This window comes from Triturus cristatus, chromosome 3_2 (genome assembly GCF_964204655.1).
Source record: "Triturus cristatus chromosome 3_2, aTriCri1.1, whole genome shotgun sequence".
Classification (NCBI taxonomy): domain Eukaryota; kingdom Metazoa; phylum Chordata; class Amphibia; order Caudata; family Salamandridae; genus Triturus; species Triturus cristatus.
Genome location: NC_140584.1, coordinates 195,085,875 through 195,096,368, shown reverse-complemented (window position 1 = coordinate 195,096,368; position 10,494 = coordinate 195,085,875). Strand labels below are relative to the sequence as shown.

Genomic DNA, 10,494 nt, shown 5'->3' with positions numbered 1-10,494 from the left:
GGGTTTATTCTAATAAAGCCTCTTACCAAATGAACCCAAAAAGGCTAGTTTATGCTTCATTACAAAGATAACACAGACAATGTCCCAAGTGATGATTTGAAGAAAATACTAGCCTCCATGCAACAGAGCTTAACTACTATAGATGGAAATATCGACTCGTTGGCATACAGAATGGATCGTATGTCTGAGAGGGTTAGGGTGACCAACCGTCCGTAAATTTCACGAACAGTCCGTAATTTCGGCCGTCTGTCCGTTGTCCGTGAAGGATTCTTTAACGGACGCCATTTGTCCGTAATTTTAACCGGGCACCGGTCGCACCACCCTAAAGCCGGCACAGCTTCCACCCACCTCCCTTCTTGCCTCCGATGCTGTTGAGATCGGGTGCAACAGACTCCGATGCAGCACCAAAGCTCAGATCCCCAGCAGCATTGGAGAGGCCCAGCGGGATGGCGACCTTCACACCTTCAGCCCTTGATGAGCTGTTAAGAGGTGCTTGAAGGTGACTGAGAGGGAGGGGCTGCAACTTCAGGCTCAGGGGCATCTATTCACATGCAAACAGCCCTGAACACGTCATGTCTCTGCAATTTAGAGGGGCCTCACACATTCCCTTTCTGCCCAGGGCCCCAAACATCCTAGAACCGGCCCTGATTACCCCGAAGCAGCACATGGTTCTCTGCACAGAGCTTAATTACTGTCACTAAATTGTAAGCAAACCTCCTTCTTAAAACATGCAGTCTATAATGTAATAAAATAAAGAAATGGCACAATCGCACCCACACTGATTCAAAAAGTATGGAGGACAATCAGTTAAATCAGTTCTCTTGGAGTATCTCCTTTAAGTACTGTACATCACAGTGGGGGATGGCAAAACTAACATCTTAGAAAGAGAGCCTGTCGTCTCGTTGTCTAGTCCAGGAGGGGGTGAGGAGCCCTACCCCACCCTGGAAGAGACCAAGATGATACTAGAATACTGCATGCCCACCCCTGTGCCCACCCTGGTGGATCCTGTTCCCCCTCCTGTGATGGCTCCTGCCCCCCCCCAGTGATGGCTCCTCTCCCCCCTGTGGTGCATCCTGCCTACGCCCTGGGTGGCTTCTGTCCCAGTCCTGGAATGGCTCCTGCAGCGAGGGTGAAGTTCTTGATGGGCCTCTTCTCAAAAAGGCTCAGCTCAAAATTAATATGAAAAGGTGGGCGAGTGAGTAAGTGAAGGGATGGGTGGATGGCTGGATGAATTAGTGAAAGGTTGAATGGATGAATGAAAGATTGAATAGCTGGATAATGAGAGAGGATGAGTGGATTGATGAGTGACTGGAAGGATGGATGAGAGAAAAGATAAATAGCTGGGTGGAAGGGTAGCTGGATGGGTAAAAGGGTGGATGAATGAGTGAAAGGGTGGATGAATGTGTGAAATGATGGATGAGTGAAATGATGGATGAGTGAAAGGATGGATGATGAGTGAGTGGGTGGATGGATGAGTGAAATGATGGCTGGATTGATGAATTGATAAGTGCAAGGGTGAATGGATGGACGGATGAGTGAAAGGGTGGATGTAAGGATGGATGAGTGAGTGAAAGGGAGGGTATATGGACAAAAGGATGAATAGATGAGTGAAGGAGTGAAAGGATAGATGGATGAGAGAAAGGATGGATGAGTGATAGGGTCAATGGATGGATTCATGAGTAGATGGATGGATGGATGGATGGATGGATGGATGGATGGATGGATGGATGGAAGGAAGGATGGCTAAGTGAAAGGGTCGATGGAGAGAGAAAGGGAGGATGGATGGATGACTGAAAGGGTGGATGGGTGGAAGGATGAGTGACTGGGTGGATGGATGAGTAAGTTAAAGGATGGCTGGATGGGTGAAAGGGTAAATGGCTGGATGGATGAGTGAATGGCTGGATGGGTAGAATAGTGGATGAATAAGTGTACAGATGGATAGGGTGAAAGGGTGGATGGATGGATGAGTGAAAGGATGGATGAAGGGATGGATGAGTGAAATGATAGATGGAAGGATACATGATGGATAGGTTTGCAAATGGTTGAATATGTTTGGATATGGTTGGGCTTACTTATATACTATTGCACGACTTCCTCTGATGCGTCTGTAAAACGTACCTATTGTCCTGAAGTTTTGTCCTGAATTTTGACCTCCTGTCCTGAATTTGTGTCCTGAATTTTGACCCTTTGTCCTGAATTTTTACACTCACCGTCCTGAATTTGCACCAATGCCAGTTGGTCACCCTAGAGAGGGTTGATAAACACGCAGAGTGACTGGACATGGTAGAACGCAGAGTGTCGGAGGCGGAGGACCTGCAGACGTAGGCTGGTTCAGCACAGAAAAAGTTGGATAAGGCAATTCACAACATTGTGTGACAAAGCAGAAGATTTAGAATCGTGCTCTAGGCGCAATAACGTAAGAATTCTGGGCTTTTCTGAATCCACGGAGACAGGGAACATGGAACTGTTTATAGAAAAACTGCTTGTCACTCTACTGGGCAGCGACACATTCTCTACAGTATTCGTCGTGGAGCATGCACACCGCTCTTTGGCCCCCACACCACCACCAGGCGCACCGCCCAGACCAGTGGAGGCAAGATTGCTAAACTACCGCAACGGGGACGGAGCTCTCCGGAGCCAAGAGTCCTGAAGTACGAAGTTTCAGAGCTTGCATTATTCCCTGATTTCACACCAACAGCTCAAGAGGCGCGGAGGAAATTTGCGCCTATGAAAAGGAAGCGTTGTGAACTGCACTACGAATACTCAATGTTGTACCCTGCCAGACTGCGTGTCATTATGGACGGTAAAACTAAAATATATCACGACCCACAGATGCTCCAAACGGAACTTAACAGGTGCAGCAAGGAGCAACGAGGGAAGAAGACGACAGTAGCACAGGACGAAGCAGAAGCCAACTCGGATTGAGTAAGGTGGTAAGAGCGCAAGGCCCTCAGAGCTAACTACAAGAACACAAAAAAGAAATTAAGTGACAAAGGGGGGCGGGTAATAATTATGCTCCTTATTTGCAGTCATGGGAACAAGCATAAACGGTGGTGATGTGGCGTTGCAGTTTAGTAGAATCTTATTGAATCAGAAGGGGTAACATGGAGGTGCTGAGCACAGGTGACAGAAATAAAGTTAAATTAGACTGGATTCTGTTTACAGGCGGTTGGAATAGGTCATAGGGAGAAGTTTGGGGGCGGCTTTCACTGCCCTCGAGTGTACTCCACATTGGGAGTTATGTTTGGTAAAAGGCGGGGGAGGTTATTTTTTGAAGTACTGCTTAGCCATAGGGTTTCGGCTACGGCGTGGGTTGGGGGAAGGGGTGTTGGGGGGAGAGTTGTCAGGACGCAAAATGTAAAATCCTTATTAGTCTTCGTGCAGTTTGGAAGGAAATTCACAAATAATGTATGTTTACTATCGGGACAGAGGGGCAGATGATGGCTGACTAACAAAACCAATCCCAAAAAGCAAGCTAAGTTCATGACATGGAACGTAAAAGGTCTTAACGACCACAGGAAAATACATAAAGTTGTAGCATATTTGGAGAGACGTGACACAGATCTGGCCATCCTTCAGGAAACACATCTCCCGCAGGGTACAAAAGTACTATCTCCCAGAAGACTGAGAGGGACATACATTGCCTCAGGGTTTACATCTCATGCTAGAGGGGTGTTGGTCTGGGGGGGCAGAAAGTCTGGGTTGAGATTGCAAGAAATAGATTCGGATAAAGATGGCCGGTTTGTCATAGCTAGATGTTATAAAGAGAACTTTGAAATTTTATTGGTCGGAGTATACGGGCCAAACCACGATGATCCTCAATTCTATCAGATGCTGCATGCTCAGATAGCGCCATTCTCACACATGCATCAATTCTGGGGCGGGACTTTAACTACACGCAGGATCCGGGCCTGAATAGGTCCAAGGGGCCTCTCAGAAAACCATCCATGGTGGCCAGAACAATAGCCGCATTAGCAGCAGTAGAAGATTTGGTTAATGTCTGGAGAATTAAAGTGCCTCAAAGCAGAGGCTACACGCACTACTCTGCGGCACATGACACCCATACCAGAATAGATTACTGATTTGCTTCCCGGACGATCATGTCCAATGTTAGTGACTGCTCCCATATGGCACACGCTTTATCAGATCATTCCCCTATGTTGCTTAAAATAGACATATATGATATACAACGGGTAGATTGCACATGGCGCTTTCCGCAATATTCATTGCTGGACCCAGTGTTTCATAAAGAACTGGGGGATGCAATAGATGAAATCTTTGCCACGAATCATGGCAGTGTGCCCAAGATGTGCACCATCTGGGAGACATTCAAAGTTTACATTAGGGGTATAACTATATATCGAAGCACGCAAGCGTTCTCAGGGCAATTTGTACACAGCTACAGAAGACAGAAAAGACCTTGCATGCACTGGAAAAGATGTTACTACAGGGTGGAAGACCCAGGGCCTTAGCACAAATACGCCAGCAGATTAGCGAATACAATGAGCTCGACGCTGCAGAAGCAACACACCTCAGTAGATACACAACAGAGCGTATATACGCTGAAGGGGAAAGACCTATGCGACTTTTGCTAAGCTAACATGACCTCCTAGAGGAGAAAATACAATTATGCAGATACATACAACTGAAGGCGAATTAGTTGGGGGGACACCTCAAATAGTCAAAGTGTTTAGAGACTATTAGAGAACATTACATACCACATGCGATCCTGAGATAAAAGAGTCTGACGAGCAGTGCTTAATTTGTGCCGGTGCTTTCCGATGCTTAGCACCGTAACTTATTTCTCATGGCCGGGTCCACACAGCAACATGTGTGTCAATAAAATGATAATGAGCACACCTGTTCATAAGTTCTGCACTCTCACTCTGTCTCCCTGGTAAAGAGAAGGGCTGAGCGGAATTGGCGTAAGGCCTCTACGCGGAATTATGGAAAAAAATGTATGGAAAACGAGTGCACGTCCTGAGGGTCCATGTGCCCGGGACAGGGGTCCCTCGTGCCCGGGCAGGCTTCCCGATCTCCCCGGCCTGGCTGGGTTGAGAAGCAGGGACCGGCCCCGTGGCCTGGGTTTCGGTCAGGGCCTGGGGTGTGGGAGCCCTCGTCCTGCGGCCTGCCAGGTGTCTAACTGGCCAGGACAAGGGTCCTTAGTGCAGAGCCCCGGACCCCTGCAAGGGCAGGTGGGAGCCCTACCGCTATGGCTCGGATTGGGGCGGGCAGATGGGCGCCCTTTCGGTCCCGGCCATCTGGTCGCACCTTTCCCCTCGGCCATCTGGTCGCACGCAATGCTTTTCAATGGGGCGACCAGATGGCTGGGCTGCCCAGGAAGTCCCGATGAGGGCTCATTTGCCTCCCGGATCCCAGCCAGGGCTCCAGAAGGTCGGGCACGTGCCCAGGGTTCCCTGAGTCTCGAGGTGCACACAGGTTCCCAGAAAGAGAGGTAGCTTTCTTCCGGATTAGTAGGGGCAGGGTATGCCGGAACATCCCTCCCGGGCTGGCGGTTCTTTGCCGGGGACCAGATGGGCTATGCCCAGACAACACCTCCCCTCTGTCCGGGGGCTCCTTCCTCCGGCCCCGACGGGGCAAAGTGCCCGGGTCGGGCTCCATCGGTCCCAGGCAGTCCTCCCCTGTGCGTCCAGGCCCAAGAGCTCCGGTGGTCCTCCCCGTGCCTGAGGCCCAGCCGGGGTCCCCGAGTCCCCCGGGATGCGAAGCCCCCGAGCCCTGCGTGGGCAGGCAGAAGCCCTACCGTGAAGGCTCGGGTGGCCAGATGGGAGTCCTTTCGGTCCCGGCCATCTGGTCGCACCTTTCCCCTGGGGAGTGTGGCTTCTCCACCCCGGGTCCCGTTCTCGGTCCTGCTGCGTGGCCTTGTTCCCCGGCCTGCAGCTCTGCCAAAGGCCCGGGACGGGGTTCCGTTGTGCCTAGGGAGCCTCCTCTTGCTTGACTAGGTTCAGGAACTCCGGCTGGGGCCCCTGAGGGCTCCGGTGAGGGTGGCCTCCCCACCCCGGGCTGTTTCCTCGGTCCTGCCATGTTGCAGGGTGCCCGGGATGGGGTCCCGTGGGCCTGTGGAGGCTTCCCCTGCGCCTCTGGGCCCGGGAGCCATGTCTGGGTCCCGGGGCCCGGGTCGGGTGCTCCGGCCCCGGGCCCTGTCCCCCGGCCTGCCGCTCTGCCAAAGGCCCCGGACGGAGGTCCATCGGTCCCGTGCAGGCCTTCCCTGCTTCTCAAAGTGTCCGCGGGCCCCGGGTCAGAGGGCCCGTTGGGTCCCCCTCGCAGCCTCCATGGCTGGGGCCTCGGGCCTCTGGCCCCCCATGCCCCGGCTCCCGCTAAATCTTTAGGTGGGGCACAGAGCGACCAGATGACTTCCCTTTTGAGCCCGGCCATCTGGTCGCACGCAATGCTTTCCAATGGGGCGACCAGATGGCGGGTCTTCCCTCGAAATCTCGATGAGGGCTCATTTGCCTCCCCGATCCCAGTGAGGGCTCCAGGAGGTCGGGCACATTCGCGCTTTGGGTCCCCTCTGTCACCTTGTGTGCACGGGTTACAAGAAAGGGGGGTAATTCTCCTCCGGATTAGTAGGGAGAGGGTCAGTCAGACCTCCGTGTGGATTCTGAGACAGGGGAAGGCAGCACACGGGCCTGCCCGCCGGGGCATCCAAGGGACCCGGGTCTGTGCCTGCCTCTCAGCTCCGTGAGGTACAGTGATGCTGAGACGGGGTAAGACAGCACCCGGGCCTGCCCCACCAGGGCCCTCAGGGGCCCGGGTACGCACCTCCCTCTCAGCCCCTTCCCGATGGTCGTTTTTCTCAGAGTCTGCTCAGTCAGACCTCTTTGAGGTCCGGCGATGCTGAGATGGGGGAAGGCAGCACCTGGACCCACCCGCTGGGGCCCCCAGGGGACTAGGTACGCACCTGCCTCTCAGCCCCGTCCCGATGGTCCTTTTTTCTCTGAGTTTGCACAGTCAGACCTTCGTGAGGTCCAGCTATGCCAAGATGGGGGAAGGCAGCACCCGGGCCCACCCGCCGGGGACCCCAGGGACCCAAGTACGCACCTGCCTCTCAGCCCCTTCCTGATGGTCTTTTTTCTCCGAGTTTGCTCAGTCAGACCTCCGTGAGGTCCAGCGATGCCAAGATGGGGGAAGGCAGCACCCGGGCCCGCCCACCGGGGCACCCAGGGGCTTGGGTACGCACCTGCCTCTCGGCCCCTTCCCGATGGTCGTTTTTCTCTAAACCTGCTTGCCCCGGGAGCAGGCAGGGACGCTAAGCCAGCATACTCCCTGAGGAGGGCAGCCTGCCATGGGATGCCCCAGCCGTACTCTGATTGATTGGGCACTCTCGGTCCATTTAGGCATGGACTGCTTGGCCAGCCTCGGTTTCAAGCAAGGAGCTTTCTCCCTGCATGGACCGTCCGACTCGAGGGCCTGCCGCCTGGCGGGAGGCCCTTCACCCTAACCAGCAGAGCGAAGGCCGAGTGGCCCCGGCAGCTCGTGCCCCCCAGTGGTCTGACCCGAGGGGAAGGGGTCAGGTGGCACCAGGCCCTCAGATGCTTCTGCCCAGCAGGTTCGTGGGCCCCCTGCGCCACGCTGCCACCCCTCTCCGCCCAGCACATTTCCACAGCCGCTCGCAATGACTGTTCAGAGGGGTGCCGCCGCCAGGCTCCGGCACCCCGCGTCTCCCTCAGGCTGCGCCTCGGCCCACCTCTCCCTTCCGGGGGAGATGGCTGGGCCTGCCGGTGCCCATGTGACCGCACCTCTCCACCCTTCCAGCGTGCCCTCCCGCCCAGGCGGGTGGGCTCCTTCACCCAGCAGGCTCCCAGAGGGAGGGGTGCATGAAGGTTGCCGGTCAGGGAGATGGGCACGCGGCCCCCCGAACCCACCCCGTCAGCAGGCGCAGCTACCTGTTTGATCCTGCCAGTAGCATATGCTTGTCTCAAAGATTAAGCCATGCATGTGTAAGTACACACGGCCGGTACAGTGAAACTGCGAATGGATCATTAAATCAGTTATGGTTCCTTTGATTGCTCCATCTGTTACTTGGATAACTGTGGTAATTCTAGAGCTAGTACATGCCGATGAGCGCTGACCTCCCGGAATGCGTGCATTTATCAGACCAAGACCAATCTGGGCTCGCCCGGCCGCTTTGGTGACTCTAGATAACCTCGGGCCAATCGCATGTCCCCGTGACAGCGACGATACATTCGGATGTCTGCCCTATCAACTTTCGATGGTACTTTCTGTGCCTACCATGGTGACTATGGGTAACGGGGAATCAGGGTTCGATTCCGGAGAGGGAGCATGAGAAATGGCTACCACATCCAAGGAAGGCGGCAGGCACGCAAATTACCCACTCCCAACTCGGGGAGGTAGTGACGAAAAATAACAATACAGGACTCTTTCGAGGCCCTGTAATTGGAATGAGTACACTTTAAATCCTTTAACGAGGATCCTTTGGAGTGCAAGTCTGGTGCCAGCAGCCACAGTAATTCCAGCTCCAATAGCGTATATTAAAGTTTCTGCAGTTAAAAAGCTTGTAGTTGGATCTTGGGATCAAGCTGGTGGTCGGCCGCGAGGCGAGCTATCGCCTGTCCCAGCCCCTGCCTCTTGGCGCCCCCTTGATGCTTTTGACTGAGTGTCCTGGGGGTCCGAAGCATTTACTTTGAAAAAATTATAGTGTTCCAAGCAGGCCGGTCGCCTGAATACTTCAGGTAGGAATAATGGAATGGGACTCCGGTTCTATTTTGTTGGTTTTCGGAACAGGGGCCATGATTAAGAGGGTCGCCCGGGAGCATTCGTATTGTGCCGCTAGAGGTGAAATTCTTGGACTGGCTCAAGACGAACCAAAGCGAAAGCATTTGCAAAGAATGTTTTCATTAATCAAGAACGAAAGTCGGAGGTTCGAAGACGATCAGATACCGTCGTAGTTCTGAACATAAACGATGCCGACTAGCGATCTGGCAGCGTTATTCCCATGACCCACCGAGCAGCTTCTGGGAAACCAAAGTCTTTGGGTTCCGCGGGGAGTATGGTTGCAAAGCTGAAATTTAAAGGAATTGACGGAAGGGCACCACCAGGAGTGGAGCCTGCGGCTTAATTTGACTCAACACAGGAAACCTCACCCGGCCCGGACACGGAAAGGATTGACAGATTGATAGCTCTTTCTCGATTCTGTGGGTGGTGGTGTATGGCCGTTCTTAGTAGGTGGAGCGATTTGTCTGGTTAATTCCGATAACAATCGAGACTCCTCCATGCTAACTAGTTGCGCGACCCCCAGCGGTCGGCGTCCAACTTCTTAGAGGGACAAGTGGTGTTCAGCCACATGAGATCGAGCAATAACAGGTCTGTGATGCCCTTAGATGTCTGGGGCTGCACGCGCGCTACACTGAACGGATCAGCGTGTGTCTAACCTTTGCCGTCAGGTGCGGGTAACCCGCTGAACCCCGTTCATGTTAGGGATTGGGGATTGCAATTATTTCCCATGAACGAGGAATTCCCAGTAAGTGCGGGTCATAAGCTCGCATTGATTAAGTCCCTGCCCTTTTTACACACCGCCCGTCGTTACTACCGATTGGATGGTTTAGTGAGGATCTTGGATCGGGCCTGCCGGGGGCCAGCAACGGCCCTGGCGAAGCGTCGAGAAGACGATCAAACTTGACTATCTAGAGGAAGTAAAAGTCGTAACAAGGCCCTGCAGCCTGCTGGGCTCTCTGGTACCCAAGTCCCAGCTTCACCGGGATCCGGGTGACCGAGGAGTAGCCCTTCGTGTGAGGCAGGGTGGGCCTGGAAGAGAAGGGGCCCAGGGCCTGTGAGGGGACCCCAGCTCCTCTCGGTGGGAGGTGTGCGGGATGGGGAGCTGCCTGGCTCTTCCCTTCCGGCGCCTCCGATCTGGGCAAGGGTGGGGTGAGCTGAAAAAAGCCAGCCCACCGGCATGGCTGTGGGCCACCCGGTGGCAGACGGCTGACGGCTGACGCGTAGGTGGAGCAACCCTCCCTCGTTGCCAGGTACCCGGTTCGACCTGGTCCCGTGCGGCTGGGCTGAGGGGTTTGAAGACTCACGTGGTCCCTCCCGGTTACTCTGGGAGGGACTGGCGGCTGCGGGCCTGCCTGCTCCCTTCGCTCCGGCACCTGGTAACGTTTTTTTTCTCCCAACGGTGCAGTCTGACTCCCAGAGGGGAAGCCTTTGAACGGGGCTCCTGGGCCGTCTCGCCACGCGGGTGGCGGATGGACGGCGTCGCCTTCCTCCCGCCTCTACTGCACCCGCAGGTAGGCGAACATTTTCAAAAAGTTGCCTGTGATTTTTGGTGGTGGATCACTCAGCTTGCACATCAATGAAGAACGCAACTAGCTGTGGGAATTAGTGTGAATTGCTGGACACATTGATCATCGACACTATGAACGCATCTTGCGGCCCCGGGTTCCTCCCGGGGCTACGCCTGTCTGAGGGTCATCAATCGCCCCGGGGATTTCTCTGAGGCAGTCACAGGGTTAGCTC

At 54.3% G+C, this 10,494-nt stretch overlaps 2 non-coding genes across 2 annotated transcripts; both read left to right on the top strand.

Moving 5' to 3' along the window:
• Window positions 1–7,901: 7,901 nt before the first annotated feature.
• LOC146856999 (18S ribosomal RNA) lies at window positions 7,902–9,713 on the top strand. The gene has a single exon (XR_014980323.1). It is a non-coding gene; the product is annotated as an 18S ribosomal RNA (ribosomal RNA).
• A 582-nt stretch (window positions 9,714–10,295) lies between these two features.
• Window positions 10,296–10,449, top strand: LOC146856998 (5.8S ribosomal RNA). The gene has a single exon (XR_014980657.1). It is a non-coding gene; the product is annotated as a 5.8S ribosomal RNA (ribosomal RNA).
• Window positions 10,450–10,494: the final 45 nt, after the last annotated feature.